This window comes from Rhinichthys klamathensis, unplaced genomic scaffold (assembly GCF_029890125.1).
Source record: "Rhinichthys klamathensis goyatoka isolate OS25496 unplaced genomic scaffold, OSU_Roscu_1.1 h1tg000059l_1, whole genome shotgun sequence".
In the NCBI taxonomy this organism is placed as follows: Eukaryota; Metazoa; Chordata; class Actinopteri; order Cypriniformes; family Leuciscidae; genus Rhinichthys; species Rhinichthys klamathensis.
The window spans coordinates 1,326,743-1,342,513 of record NW_026606604.1 but is presented as its reverse complement, the minus strand read 5'-3'; the positions used below and the strand labels follow the sequence as shown (position 1 = coordinate 1,342,513).

The window sequence follows — 15,771 nt, the reverse complement described above, 5'->3', positions numbered from 1 at the left end:
TAAAATAAAGCAAAAATACAGTGAGTGAGACACTTACAATGGAAGTGAAAATGGAAGCGACGTTGTTAGCAAGTTAAAATACCGGTACTCATTATTTTCATAGTACAGCAAAAACGTGATTTGAAAAAAATTGCTTGGTAACTTTTTCTGTGTGAAATTATGTCCAGTTTTACAACTTTGTTGCCATGACAGGACCTAAAACCACCTTAAAAAAAGACAAACAATTTTACAGCTGAAATAATAGACAAGTTCGAACTAAATAATCTAAGTGCTTTTACAAAATAATAAGCATCACATTTATGAAATTAGTTAAAAATAACTTTTTGTGGTAATCAGTATAATGCCACAAACAATAACAGTGCTGGTATTATTAACCGAAACTTAAAAATCATGGTAACACTTTAGTCTAGGATCCAATTCTCATTATTAACTATGACATTTGCCTTAATAAACTCCTAAATACTGCTTATTAATAGTTATAAGGTAGTTGTTAAGTTTAGGTATTGGGTAGGATTAAGGGATGTAGAATATGGTCATGCAGAATAAGGCATTAATACATTAATATGTGCTTTATAAGGACTAATAAACAGCCAATATCCTAACATGCATGCTAATAAGCAACTAGTTAATAGTGAGAATTGGACCCTAAACTAAAGTGTTACCAATTATTTTTGTTAATTGAAATACAGCTTAAATTAAATATACATTTTTGATGAAAAACTTAAGTAAAAAATAAATTAATAATACATTGAAATAAACTGAAATAAAATAAGTTAAAATAACTAAAACAAGGTAAAATAGAAATAATAATAAATTAAATGGTAAAAATATATATATTTTTAAAATGACAAAAGCACATAACAAACTGACAAACATAAACTAAAATGATTTTTTTTTTAAATAACTAAGAATATTAATAAATACTATAATTTATAATTAATACTATAATGGCACTGGCCACAAATGCTGTTGATTATTACAGCCTGGAATATTCCTAACAAAGATCCCATGTGGTTGTATTTGCATTACATGAACGACTGCTTGTTATACAATTCCTTTAAAAAGCTTGTTATACAATTTCACGGATCAGTTCGTATTTCCCAATGTTTTGTTACTCCAGTGTCTTTATTCTGTCTGTGTAAATGTTCTTTAATTTGTTTCAGAGCTGATAGCTTATCTTCGCATCATCTTAAATATGCACTTCTTTTGGAGACAGACAGAAGGTTTTTCATGATGTTATCAGGTCTTTGTGTGCAGGTTTGATGCAGTGGTGAGATTACCTTGCCTCTATGGCATGTGCTTCATATAAACAGATCCTGTTCCCAATGCCATCCTGTAGGGGGCAGTATCCCCCCCTGCCCCTTCTAAGAGCATATCACTAATTTACCCCACTAAAAAAAACATACCAACAGCTTCCTATCTTCCATAATCATGTGTCAGTAATGCATTGTGTTTCCAGACTAGTTTGAAAGTAAAGAGGGATTGATGTGTCACTATATAAATTGCTTAATTTAGTCAGCGGGTGTTAGATTTGTGTGTTAGTTATTATTTTTTCCATTTTGTGCCAAATATAGCTAGCGAATATGCCATGCAGTATGTGTTTCAGGGGTTGTTCTATTAATGGGGAAGGATAGAAGTGTTTATGGGATGGGTTGGCCAAATGATGATGCTGCGGTCAAGTTGAGGTGTTTTACTAACCTACAATCAAGTCCTAAATAGTCCTTTGAATATTTTATGGTTATTTTTGTGCTTGTGCTTGCAAACAGATATCATTATCAGTCATTGAAATATTCACAGTTTTATTATGAGTCACATTGAAATACAATGATCTAGGACACAGATCTTGGGGGTCAGCGGAAAAGTTTTATTCTGCTTTCTATAAATCTAGTTGGAAATCGGGAGATTAATCACAGTTAATTATATATTCTGTTTATAGCTGTAGTTCTTTAAATCACTTCATTTTTATACTCTAATGATGGGTAGAAAAAAGATGCAGAACTTAATATAAAGTAAACATTTTCATTTTCCATAGTGACAGTATAAAAAGGTCTTTTAAATATGAGATGTATAGCTGTCTTTATTTTGTAGAGGAATAAAAAAGTTTGAAAAACCCTTAAAAATAAATCATGATCAGGTTGAGTCAACCACAAAGTAAGTGGTTTAAAGTCAGAATGAAATAAAATTCACCCTATTCACTATATTTTTTAAAGGCATGTTGTAGATCTAATGTACAATTCATCTGTGCATTCTGTATGTTTCTAAATGTCCTGTTTCAATCAGAAATGTCATATTATTGATATAAATTGGGTTGCGCACACCATTTCATGTTGACTTTAAGAGGAATAGTGGAGTGTAGAAAAGGGACATTTTTCCTGGAAAATAATTTGTGCATAATGCCAGACAACAAATAACGGATTAAACCCCACTGTTACAGATTCATGTCATTGAAATTATAATTATTGATGTGTTTGTTTTTACATTTGTCTCCTCTTTTCTCTTCTCCTCTTCTCTCCTGTGGGTAGGAGCCGAGGGGCTGCACATGTCGTCAGCTCTGGTTTGCATTATGCAGGTCTGACTGCGGGGAGTTTGATTAATGGCTGGAGTCAGAGGGGACAGACACAGGAGCTCAGGGGGAGTTGCACACAACATGCAGCTCCGCCAATACAACAACTAGATGTAAGTGGGTTTATCCATTAGCACGGCATTTTCTGCACTGTATTTTGTTTATGCATAGGAACAGAAGAGAAACTTACAGCTGATGAATAACAATATTGTATCGTTAAAAGATCGTTATCTCGATTCAAACACCTACGCGATCTTATTCCTAAATGTTAATGATTTTTATATATACATATACATACAGTGTATATATATATATATATATATATATATATATATATATATATATATATAAAACCTTTGAAATGTACATTCAAATCTGTGTTGGCGCTGCCGCTGAGTTGTAGAGTTGTAACATGGGTATAAAACAGCATCGCAAACATATACTGTATATATATATATATATATATATACGCAGAGCTCCAGTGCACACATATGGGATCACAGTGCGGTTTCCTGGGCTACATACAGGAGGTCACTGAGAACGAACTAGAGGAGACATCTGAGCCAGATGATGTCAGCTTACACTCATCATCACACACACAATCATAAAAGTCACGCACACTCCCAAAAAACACTCCACCCACATTATGTGTGATCATTTGCAGGATATGACAATGCCGCTGGTGGATATTAATACCCTTTAGCTCATCTGAATGCAGTCGGCACGCAGGAGAAAATATCTGACAGGTGCTATTTTTAGTGCTACAGGCAATCAGACTGGGATCCACTAGAGCTCAATAGCAGCTATTTTGGAGTGCAGCACTCACAGAAATAGCTGCGGCATATTGAATCCAGAGGAGAGGGACAAAGAAACCTGGCCGTGGATGTGCGCGCTCTATTTATAGCACAACGGCAGCAATTAACGCTGCAGAGAACATGGGAGTACACACCACAAATACTGCAGACTCTCAGGCGCTTATGTTTATCCTTCTCTGGCGTACGACATGGTCTGCCTGTGGTATCTGATTTGGGATCGGCTGTGTCTTCATCAGCCTCTGTCCAAAACAAGCATAAGACAAAGAACTTGCTTGATCTAGGTAGTTTTATGAGCTGCAGCTCTCAAGTCTTGTACTCTGTCTCAACCTTGGTCCAAAAGGGTCTTTAAAGGGGTAGTTCACCAAAAAAATTAAAGTTCTGTCATCATTTACTCATGCTCATGTTATACCACACCCTTGCAACTGTCTCTCTTCTGTGGAACTCAAAAAAAGGAGAATTTCTAAGGAAAACCATAGCTTCTCTCTTCAATATAATGAAAGTTAATGAGTTGTGGGTCTGTCAAGCTCTAAAATACACCATAAAAGTAGTCCACATAAGTTGTACTCTGTTGTCAGTCTTCTGAAGTATTTTGATAGCTTTGTGTGAGAAACAGACCGAAATTAAGTCATTATTCACAGAAATTGTTTTAATGATTCGGTTCAGTTCACAAAACCAGACTGAATGATTTGTTTCCAAAAAAAAGAGTTCAACTCACTAACTCACTGATCAAGGCAGTTCCGAACAGTTATTATATAAATAACATCACTTTTTAAGTCCAGTCCCCATTCACTGTGACTGCAAATGGAAAAGAGTACAGTACATTAATCAAAAATGTGTCTTTTTGTATTTCACAGAAAAAGTAAGTCGTACAGGTTTTGGAACAACATGACGGAAATGTCAGGAAATTATGACAGGTTTTTCCTTTTGGAGTTGGCAGAAGAATTTAGAAATTGTACTGGCCTTTAATATTTTTTACTGGCCTGAAAATTTATTTTGAATTTTAAAATATTAGTTGTCTCTTTTAGAGTGGAATTATTTAACTGTTTTGCCTAACAGCTATTTGTGACAAACAGGTCACTAGCAGCATCATACACAAAATATTGTCCATTTCTCTGGTAAACTGCACCTACTGCAAAAATGCGAAGATGCATCATGATTTAGTTTCTCTCCTTTTTCCATTTTGTTTGCTTAACGCTTGGAATATTCCACATTTGTGTCACCATATGAGATTATGGAAGAAAAACTTTGATATGGAAATTTCGGTAACGCTTCCTTTTACAGTCCATGTACTTACTATGTACTTATTATAGTAATTATAATTACTGGGTAATAACTAGGTACTAACCCTGAACCTACCCCTAAACCTACCCCTAACCCATGTACTTACCTTATATTAGCCAGTACTTTCTAGGTAAGTACACTGTAAGTACACGTTAAGTACTGTACTGTAAAAGGAAGTATTACCGAAATTTCCTTTGAGGAAAAAAGTTGAAGACAGTTGCAACAACTATTTTCTTTAGTAGATGGTTTATATATCATTGATTTTTTTTTTTTTTTTAAAGTCTCTTGTGCTCACCAATGCTTAATTTATTTGATCAAAAATACAGTAAAAATAAGTAATCAAATATGAATACAATTTAAAATTACTGTTTTCCTATTTTAATATATTTTAAAATGCCATTTATGATTTATTACTTTTATTTGAAGTAGAAATCTTTTGTAATATTTCATCTTTGCTGAATAAATATATTAATTATTAAAAAAATCTAAAATCTTACTGACCACAAACTAATATATCTGCCAGTTTTATCTTGGATTTGGTTGGTAGTCTAGTTCACTTTGGACCTAGAACGCTCAAAAGTTTCAAAATAACTTAAATAACCAAGTATGCTTGCCCAGTCGTCCATTTTGAGATCTCTCTGGAGTCATCTGAATCTGAACCACATCAGCAAGGGAACATGAAGCAGGAAGTGTAAAGGTCGACCTTGACCTTGGATTTAGAGGCCTACTTTGTCCCAGTGTTTCTAATGAATCAGAGTGGTATGAATTACCTCAAGCTGAGCTTTTTTATGCAGACCCACATCACCTCCCCCCGCCGTGAGAGGAATCAACAGATAGCAGCTGCTGAAGAGCAAGAGCAGCAGCGATCCACTTCCTCAACGAAAGGCCTCCAATGTGGAGAATGTTCATTTGGATCCATTCATCAAAGCTGACATTCCAATAAGAGGTCCCTGTGATAGGATCCAAACTCACTGCTACCTTGTGAAAGCAATTTTCCCCTTCATGTGCTCCAGGACAGCAAAGGGGAGTTAGACTGGGAGTGAGGCTAGCTTAATCGCTCAGCATGCAGAATTGACAGAGCCTATAGATTTCTTTATGGAGAGCTGTTTTGGCAGCCCCTGTGTCGTTAAGGCACATTCATACCTGACATCAATAATCTAATGCGACAATTAGCTGAAGATGGATGTGACAGGTTCCTCAATACTGATAAACACAGCAGTTCTGTGTCCACAGACAAGGTCAGTCACTCCTGTCCAATGGAATCAGATGCAAAAGGAGCGCATGTCCTCCAGCATCTAAACAACATGTGAAGATCAGTCTGGACTGACAGCAAGGCAGATGAGTCACATTCGTCCTTTGAGTTTATGAGACATGACTGAAGGTGAGCAGGATGAACCTGGACTAAGAATGATTGCATCCAACTAACTTGTATTCAAACATTTAAAGCAATAGTTTACCCCCAAATTAAAATTTGTCATTATTTTTCACCCTCATGAAATTTTATTCCTTGAAAATCATCAAGAATTGGTGCGTTCATGAGTAGCGTTGTCCGAATCATGAACAAATTATGAATCAATTTGTGTCTTATGTTTTCAATGAATCAGTTGATTTAATTCACAAAACCAGTCTAAATGATTTTTTTGTGATCCAGTTCTTGAGTTCATGTTAGGAACTCAGTGATTAAGTCTCACTGATTTGGTCTCACTGACTTGAGTTCAACTCACTGACTCAATGATTCGAACACATTGACTCTAATTCAGCTCACTGACTCGGTCCCATTGACTTGAGTTCAACTCACTGACTGAATGATTTGTTGCTGCTGATTTGAGTTTAGCTCACTGATTGAATCATTTGGTGCTACTGATTCGAGTTCAATGCACTGGCTCAATGATTCGGTCCAGGTCCACTGACTTGAGTTCAACACACTGACTCAATGATTTGGTCTCATTGATACGCTTTACTCACTGACTCGATGATTAGGTCTCACTGACGCAAGTTCAGCTCAATTCAACATTTGATTGCAGCGGTGAACAATACACTGCAGTAGAAGACTATCAGTGAATCGGTCTGTTCTGGCTCACACAAAGCAAGTGAATGGGTTTGGACCCCAAGTGGTCGTATGGACCACTTTTGATATGGTGCTTTTGCACTCTTTTGAAGCTTGAATGCTTCAAATTAATTTCTAACAGTGATCACTATGTGATTCAGAATGTATCCTTTTGTGTTCCACAGAAAAAAAGAAAGTCACTTAGGAATGACATGAGGTTATTCCATAATGTTTGGTTAAACTACTGTATTGAATTTTTTTCATTCAGAACAACCTGTGAATCCCTCTTCTTTCTAACCAACTCTGCAAAAATTAGTTAATGATTAGGTTAAAATGATCAAATTAATCCCATTTTCTCTATATGGCAGGGTCTTTCTTCAAGCCCTGGATGATGTCATAAACTAGGGCTCATGCTCATATCTGGAGGGAATCATATTATGGGTTATATTTTGCCCCATGCTAATTCGGTACGCTTATTAAAGTTCTTCTAAAAATAGCTTTCCAATGTACTCCGGTGACTGTATTTGCAAACATGTCCTTATATACCACGGCCTGCAGCTCTAAAAGTGGACTGCCCCCTGCTTCCAGTGGCCTTCGGTGAAATTCGTCTCTACATCATGGGCCAATAATGGGCCCTGGGCTTTGAAATAGCTACAGTCACCCTGCCGAGCTGCAGGGGCTCTCAAGTGGCTGTACACAGATCTGATGGGATTTCCTGAGCCACATGTGTCTTTGAAACCTAAGCCAAGAGTGAGAGCTGTGCTGTTCTCTGACCCCAGAGCTACTGCAAGTACATTTCCCCTCAGTTGGTGCACTGGCGGCCTCTCATACCAGTTATGGTAGCAGACTCTAAGAGAATTCTATCAATAAATAATGCGGAGCGGAGATACACATTCAGCACGTCATTCATTATGAATTAAAAGCCACTAGCTTACGAAAATCTGACACTTGCTGACGGTCTCAAATAATGATGGATGATTTTGAACTCCATTGCATAGTGTTTATCTCACTTTTAAGTTTAATGAAACCTTACAAGCAGAATTGCACCTTAGCATTTTTTGGTGCATTTAACATGCTGCGAGGACTTATTATCATAGGTGTGAAAATGTAATCTGTTTTTGTATTTTGGTTGGTTTTAGTTCAAACATTTTTTAGCGTTAATGGTGCATTAATTAATTTGTGCTTTTTATTAATTTATTTTTTGTTAATTTTTAGAGATAAACTATAATATAATTGTGCGTTTATCAATAAACTGTAACTGCCATCGTACTGGATCTCTGCATTTATGATTCAGAATGGACTGGATGCAGATTTGGTATATAACTAGTAGATCTAATTGCCCAAGTTTGTGACGTCCATGGCAGATAATGTGTGTGTGTATATATATATTTTTTTATATAACATACAGAATATATACTTAATATAAATATAAATTAATATATTTATTGTCACATATGTGGCTATAATGAATGCGCACGACAAAGGACATGAGTAACAAAATAGTTTCTAATAATATATACAAACTAAAACTCGAAGATCGCAGGGCAAAATCATACAACCACGTTTAACATTGACAATACTGGACCAAGAACTGAACCAAAAATAGGGCTTAATACAGAGAGTGTAATCAAGGATAAAACTGAACAGATGTGTGCAAACTAATTAACAGCCAGGGAAACCAACTAGGAACTCAGGTAGGCAGAACAGAAACAGAACACAGTGAAAACTAAACCAAAACAGACTATGCACATTATATTTACACACCCCTTTGCAGAATTTGCAAAATGTTAATGAATTTGCAGTGGGCAGTTCCAGGTTTCTTTCCAGGATTCCTCCAATTTCTTTGGTGTTATATCATCTTCTGTATATTTGAACCCTTTCCAACAGTGACTGTATGATTTTGAGACACATCTTTTCACACCGAGGACAGTTGATGGACTCATAAACAGTTATTACAAAAGGATAAAACATTCATTGTTGCCCAAGAAGGCAACGCGATACATTAGGAGCCGGAGGGAGTAAAACCTTTGAGTTGGATAATCAGGTAAAATTGTACTTGTTTTGTTTTCTGGGAAACCAGTAATTATCTCATGTAGATTCTGTAGGGCATCAGTAAAAAAAAAAAAATTAAACAAAATAAGAAAAAATAAGACATTATCATACTGTAAAAATGGCACCCCTAGCTCTTAATGCATCATGCTGCCGCCTTGAGCATCAGTGAACGTTTTCACCTTTTGTTACAGTTTTGTATAACACTCAGTTGTCCTCCGTGTGAAAAGATGGATCTCAAAATCCTCTCTCTCTCTCTCTCTCTCTCTCTCTCTCTCTCTCTCTCTCTCTCTCTCTCTCTCTCTCTCTCTCTCTCTCTCTCTCTCTCTCTCTCTCTCTCTCTCTCTCTCTCTCTCTCTCTCTCATATATATATATATATATAATATAATGTTAATAAATATTCAATGATGTTGCCAAGAATGTCACAAATTTTGAAATATAAAGCTACAAGTTGTATATAAAATTACATGAAGTGTTTTACAGTTAAACAAGTCACATATCAGTTAACACCATTACTTTCAGGCAGTGTGTTGCATGCTGGCTAACACTGTGATCTTGTCAATTTCAGATTTACCAGCCCAGAAGGTTTTGGTTGTTTGTTTGTGCAACTGGCCCCAGATCTTGTGACATTGATTAATAATATGAAAACTGAAATAATTTTCTCCTTTTTTCCATTTATTTTTCATTCATATTATAGTGCTTATTTATAGTTTCAGTTTTTTTTATTACTGTTAACGGAAAAGCTATTTTTTGCCTTCATAATAGTTTAGTGAATGTAATATTTTTTATTTCCTATTAATATCTTTGCTGTGAGATGAGCCTGAGAAATATCTATTCTTTGGCTCCTTTGTTATATGAAGCACTGGGTGAGGAAGAACTCATCATGTTAGCCAAGGACTGTTTTTCTTTCACAGTAGCTAATTATCCTCTTGTCCTCTCTCTCTTTCTCCCACTCTCTCTTTGCCGTCAGAGTTCTGTTCATTACGTGATGTTCAGACTTCATGACACCTCTGAGTTCCAGTCCCCAGGCAGATGTCCCCGCCTCTCCTCTTTCCCTCTCTTTCACTGTTTTTCCATCCAAGCTAATGTAAGAAACACTGTCTCGTCTTTGTGGATGTTAGTTAGCAGTCACAGAAACGCTGTGTGTGCATATTTTAAATTACGAGACATTTGCACATGCATGCGCCAGTAGTAAACTGTTCTCACTATGTTATCTAGGTGTGCTTTTATTTTGTGAGGTGGCGTTTTTGTTCAGAGCTGTAGAGTGTGTGTAACTGACACACTTTTGAGAGACGGATCTGTATGCACGCCTGCCTGTGTGTCTGAGCATGTGGGAGAGTCACATGTTTCCACCGTGTTCTCTAGCCTGTCTGCTCACCTGGCCGTTGCCATGGGAACAGTCAGACAGCGGCAGACTTTGCACCGATGTCCTCAGAGGATTCATTGAACAGGTCTCCGAGCGCCCGACGCTCCAGAACACGCTGCAACCCTCTAGCACAGAGTGCACACTCTCTGTCCTAATGTCTCACTGTCTCTGATAGGCCTGGGAACGTGCTCTTGAATAGATTCAGTTCTGTAACTTTTATTAATAATGCTTTGTTAAAAACAGTAGGGATGCACCGATATTAAAATTCTGGTCGATTACTGATAAGCCGATAATTATTTACATAATATGCCTGATATTAAAACGCTTTACTTTTTTGTTTAAATTAAAAAATAAAACACTATTAACTAAAATCAATCATTTTAAGTGCAGAACCTGAAATTAGGCATCACACCATTATAGTATACAGTATAAAATGTATATTTAAGGAGATTTGTTAAAGATTACATTTAACAGTTATTTCTGTTTTTAAAAATTAATTTTAAGTGAGTGTTAGATAATGCCAATTACCAAAGGCACTCTAAATAGGGCAATTAAAGATCAATACTGATACATTTAAAATGTATACATTTCCAATATTGTTACCAATAAATTGAAAATGTAGAAATAATTTCCAGTATTGTTACTAATAAATTATAAAATGTATAAATAAATAGTTTTCAATTTTCTTACAGATAAAAAAAAAAAAGCTCTAATATAGGCCTTTAACTGATATGGAAGTGATATACATGCATCTCTATCTGAAGGAATAAGTTCATCAGAAAAATGTAAATTCTGTCATCATTTACTAAACCTCATGTTAGAGCTGCACGATTAATCATTAAAAGATCGCGATCTTGATTCAAACATCCTAAATGACAATGATTTGGCTGTGTCTATTAAACCTTTGACAGAATCACACCGGATCATTGAGAACTGCATTTGAGCAGTTGTAATGTATAGGTATAAAACAGCTTCATGAACAGTATTTTCAATCACACAGTATCATTATTTCTGTGCTACAAATATTCATATTATCACTGAAGAACTGGGATAAAAGTTTATAATTCTGATAAAAACGTTGATGTCTACGGTAACTATCAAAATGAAGTAAATCACCATTTGAAAGTAACTTGGCACTTCAGATAACGTTACACCAGTAGGTGGCCGACAAGTGACAAAATGTATTTGTCATTGAATCATTCATTCAAGAGATTTGTTCATAAAACACTGATTCATTCAGTAATGGAACAAGTGAAGTCTTTGTGAGTGATTCATTGAAACATTCATTCTAACCGATTTTCGAACCCGAACCAGACTCAAGAGATGAACTAATCATTTCTCTTTCCGGTACTGACAGCATAGTCTCTATGGGACTGACAGGAAGAACGAAAGACTCGGACCCGGCCGAACCCGAACCAGGCTCGAGAGATGAACTAATCATTTCTGTTTCATGTACAGAACCTATGGGATGTTGCGCGCATGCGCGGTCAACACAAAATGAACGAATCACCATGAGACAACTTGGTAGTCCCTAGTCATATTAAATATTTGTTCAAAATTACAGATAACTAGCGACCAGTGCGTTCATGTGTTTCATGTGGAGGGTGGGAAATGGCCTACCCTAACTTTTACATTTGTCAGAACCTCTAGTAAATTACATGTTATTTTGTTTAGTTGTCCGTTCATAAGTACGGCTGTGATATTTCACGTAGTGAAACTACGCAAAGCTTCTAGGTTGTACGTCACGCATCACACACATGACCAGCGTCGGCCAATAGTGAGCCTACGTGTGACGTGCAACTTAGAAGCTTTGCGCAATATCACTATGTGAAATCTCACGGCCCACAGAGAAGGAAATGAATAGTTGAATAAAGTCGTTATTTTTCTTTGTTTTTTTGCGCACAAAAAGTATTCCCGTCGCTTGATAAACTTAAGGTTGAGCCACTGTAGTCACTCGGACTATTTTAACAATGTCTTTCATAACTTTTGGGCCGGCCAGTTTCGATCCCTTAAGAAGCTTATGGAGGAGTGAGACAGCTCTCAGATTTAATCAAAAATATCTTAATTTGTGTTCCGAAGATGAACAAAAGTCTTACGGGGTTGGAACAACATGAGGTAATGAGTAATTACTGACAGAATTTTCATTTTGGGGTGAACTAACCCTTTAATATTTGGGTGTTTTCTGGATGTAGTTATATGCTGTCATAATTTACTCGCCCTCATGTCATTCCAATCCTGGATTATTTTCTTTCTTCATTGAACACAAAAGAAGATATTTTCTTGTGCTTTCATTGGCATGCAATGCAAATGCTGATTTTGTTGTAGTTGTTACTGCCAAACTCCAAAAAAGCACAGTAAAAGAATCTGGTCTAAATGATTTTTGAGTAATATTTGAGCAAACAAAAAAACACCACATGATTTGGGGTGAACAATTCGCTCCCTTCCCTATATGGTCCTTGTGAGAGATACTAAGAAAGATGCAGAGGGGGGTTGTGAATGGAGCTTTTTTTGTCTCTTTGTGACTCTAAAAGGCTGTGTTGGACCGTCTCGTGAATGTGAAAGAGTCGGGAGGGTCTTCAGTAGTGATCTTTCAGTGGGGGTGGAGGGGCAGAACTCGGCGCGTGAGGATTTATTGTGTGGAGAATGTGTTCTGCTGACGACGACATGACAAGATGTTCCCGGCTTTATCGCACCAGTTGCACACTTCTTCTCTTTGTGTTTTGCCAGCTGCCTGCGCTGGTGAGGGGGAAAACTGGGGTTTTGAAAGGGTGTGTGTCAGAGTGTGTGTGTATGTGTGAGTGAGGAGGGTGGAGGCCAACTGGACACAGGCCTATTCTTTTTCAATTCTTAATGCAAAGTCGGGAGTCTCAGATCTTTCTGCCACTCACTCGCACACACAAATATATCATTGTTGGAGAGTAAATAACTTAGAGACATTGCTAATGCTAACATGACTTAGTTTCAGCTGTTCGACAGTAGCTCGACTGTTTTCAAGTGTAGCTTTTCCAGTAACAAACTACTATTTCTAATAAGCACTGTAAAAAGTGATCAGCTGAAAAATAATAAGTTATGTGGAATTGTCAAGTTCACATAACTTAATTTTTTCAATTGCGCATAATTTTAAGGCAACGGGTTTCCTCACTTTAAGTTAAGTCAACTGATCACTTTTTACAGTGTTAGCTAGTAAGACTAATTTGCTAATTTCTATATAGATATTATATTTTGCGCGCACAACTTTACAGCCGAGCAAACAAACGCCTTACTCATCTCATAAATGTATTCGTACTGTTGATACTTTTTTTTCAACTCGGGGTTGATATTTGGGAGTTTTCTGGTTTAATTAGTTATATTTAGGGTAGGCTATAAATCTATCTGTCTTTAAAGTATATTTAAAATGTATTGTTGCCTTAAATCTCTTAGATCCTTTTCTTTAGTAACCTGTAGCACTAACTAACTACTTTTTCAAATGGGTACAGTTTTGTAGCTTCCCCAACAGTGATATATACACACACAAATATGCACGCCCGCGCACACACACCCTGTCCCAGCTGCATTTTTGAGTGCCAGGGGTGAAGCAGGGAGCAGAGGCAGGAAGAGGAGGGGACGGGGAGGAGAGAGGGCCATCCCATAGTCAGGCTGGTTAGTAGAGACCACAACATCAGCATGTGAGTCCTCCAAACTAAAGGATCTCTCTCTTTCACTGTTTCAGCCTGGCTGTCTCATGCTCCCTCACTGTCTGTGCTGGAGCCAGACTCACATGGTGTCACATGTGAGAGCTCGCTGTTTTCCCCTCTTTTTTCAATATATCAAGACATGTTCTCTGTCATCTCTCTCTTTGTCAGCTGATCTAAAGGTTCAATCTACCAGAACAACTGTACACATTTCCCTTCACCCACCCTGACCTTTAAATGGCCTTTCATAACCTGATTATAGAGGGAATTAGTAGAAGAATCTGCAGAGTTGGCTGCCATTCAGAAAGTTCTACACATCCGCTAACACTTGAGTGTTTGTTTGATAAGATCTTCGGCAATTTTGAATATCATTTTAACATTTATTTTTGGCGTAATTTATTTTTATTTCAGTTTTAGTAATTTTAGTACTTATTTCAGTTAGTTGCCAAATCAACATTTCTAAATTTTGTAAGTTTATTTTTAAGTTAAAGTTTAGTTTTGGTTCAGTTTTAGTTAAAAATAACAACGCTGATCATGTTGTATGCTAATCCAATTTAGCACTTGCCCACGAACATGCTTGTCTTTGTTGTTCAAAACAGTCTTGAAACTTTCTTGCGCTATACTAAACAGTGAGTAGTTGTAGCTGACTACAGTATCTGCAGGTGTGGGAAATCCAGGTGGGGTTTTTCTATTTTGAGTTACAGGGCCTGAGATTATCTAACTGTTCCCCTGAGCATGTCTATCTAGGTGAGATCGCTGTGAGGATAGACCTGTTATGTACGGAGCCTCCAAAGGGACATGGTGATGGAAAAAAAGTAGGAAAAACTGTTCTCAAGGGAACGCAAACATTTTAAACATTTGCGAGAGAACCAAGCTTGACATAATTTTTTCTCCCATCTCATATTTTCCATCACCATGTCCCTTTAGGGGCACCGTAGATATGCCTTCTGCCTGCATTTCTCTGCCAGCCCTGCAATGGAAAGTCCCATTTCTTGCATTTTATCCCTTCTTACAGTGAACTATTTTCCTGATGTTGAACGTTATGAAGAATTGATTGCATTGTCAAGTACCTGTCAATTGTTATGACCCACAGACTAACATTCTAATTTTATGACATTTAAACAGGCCTAAAGCTTGTGTGCTTTGTTTTATAAGGGTAAGTCCATAGTGACATCACGGCAAATGCTAATAATAAGAGAAGGGAGGATGGATTTCCCTATTCTCTTCTGCTGGAATTTCCGTCAGTGTTGCCAGTGTATCAAAAGCAAAGCTGTAGTGGGCCTAGCCTAAGTGGGGATATTGTTTGATATTTTTTTCTGGGTGTACAAGATGGCATAGAGCAAAAAGGAAAAAAAAGAATAGGAGAGAGAAGTTGAATCTTCTTGGTATAAGGTTGAAGCCTTATAATTTACTGTTCAAAAGTTTGGTATCAGTAAGATTTTGTTGTTGTTTTTTGATAGAAATTAATAGAATGATACATTTAAATTGATCAAAAGTGAGGTAAAGACATTTTATGTTACAAAAAATCTAATCCTTTTTTTTTTTTTTACTTTCCATTCATCAAATAATCCTGCATATAGGAATGATTTCTGAAAGATCATGGGACACTGTAGACTGGAGTAATGATGCTGAAAATTCAGCTTTGCTACACAGGGATAAGTTACATTTTGAAATAAAAAATGATTTGAAAAAAAATAATTGTATTACAACTTTTCTGAAATGTCGTGTTTAAATATGCAAATGAGCCATTACCTAATTTAATATGCACTAATTTGCATAGCTTTCCAGAACAGAAATCTGAACATTTGATAAAGCTAGGTTCAAAGTTCATTTTTCATTTTGTTGACATAATAGAGTTAAAGGTTTTTACTGAGGGAGTTTGGGATTTTCTCTTTTTTATCACTCCATAAATCAGAAAAAAATAAAGAAAATGTTGTATAAAATCAGACAAATTATATATGAATAAACCCTCAGAAAA

The 15,771-nt window shown here is 36.5% G+C and overlaps 1 long non-coding RNA gene across 1 annotated transcript in view; it reads left to right on the top strand.

The window, feature by feature from the left end:
* The first annotated feature begins 2,528 nt into the window (after positions 1-2,528).
* Positions 2,529-15,771, top strand: part of LOC130083827 (uncharacterized) — a 95,720-nt gene continuing 82,477 nt past the window's right edge. Inside the window, exon 1 of the long non-coding RNA XR_008806874.1 lies at positions 2,529-2,676. This is a non-coding gene — a long non-coding RNA (uncharacterized LOC130083827). The remainder of the gene's footprint in view (positions 2,677-15,771) is intronic.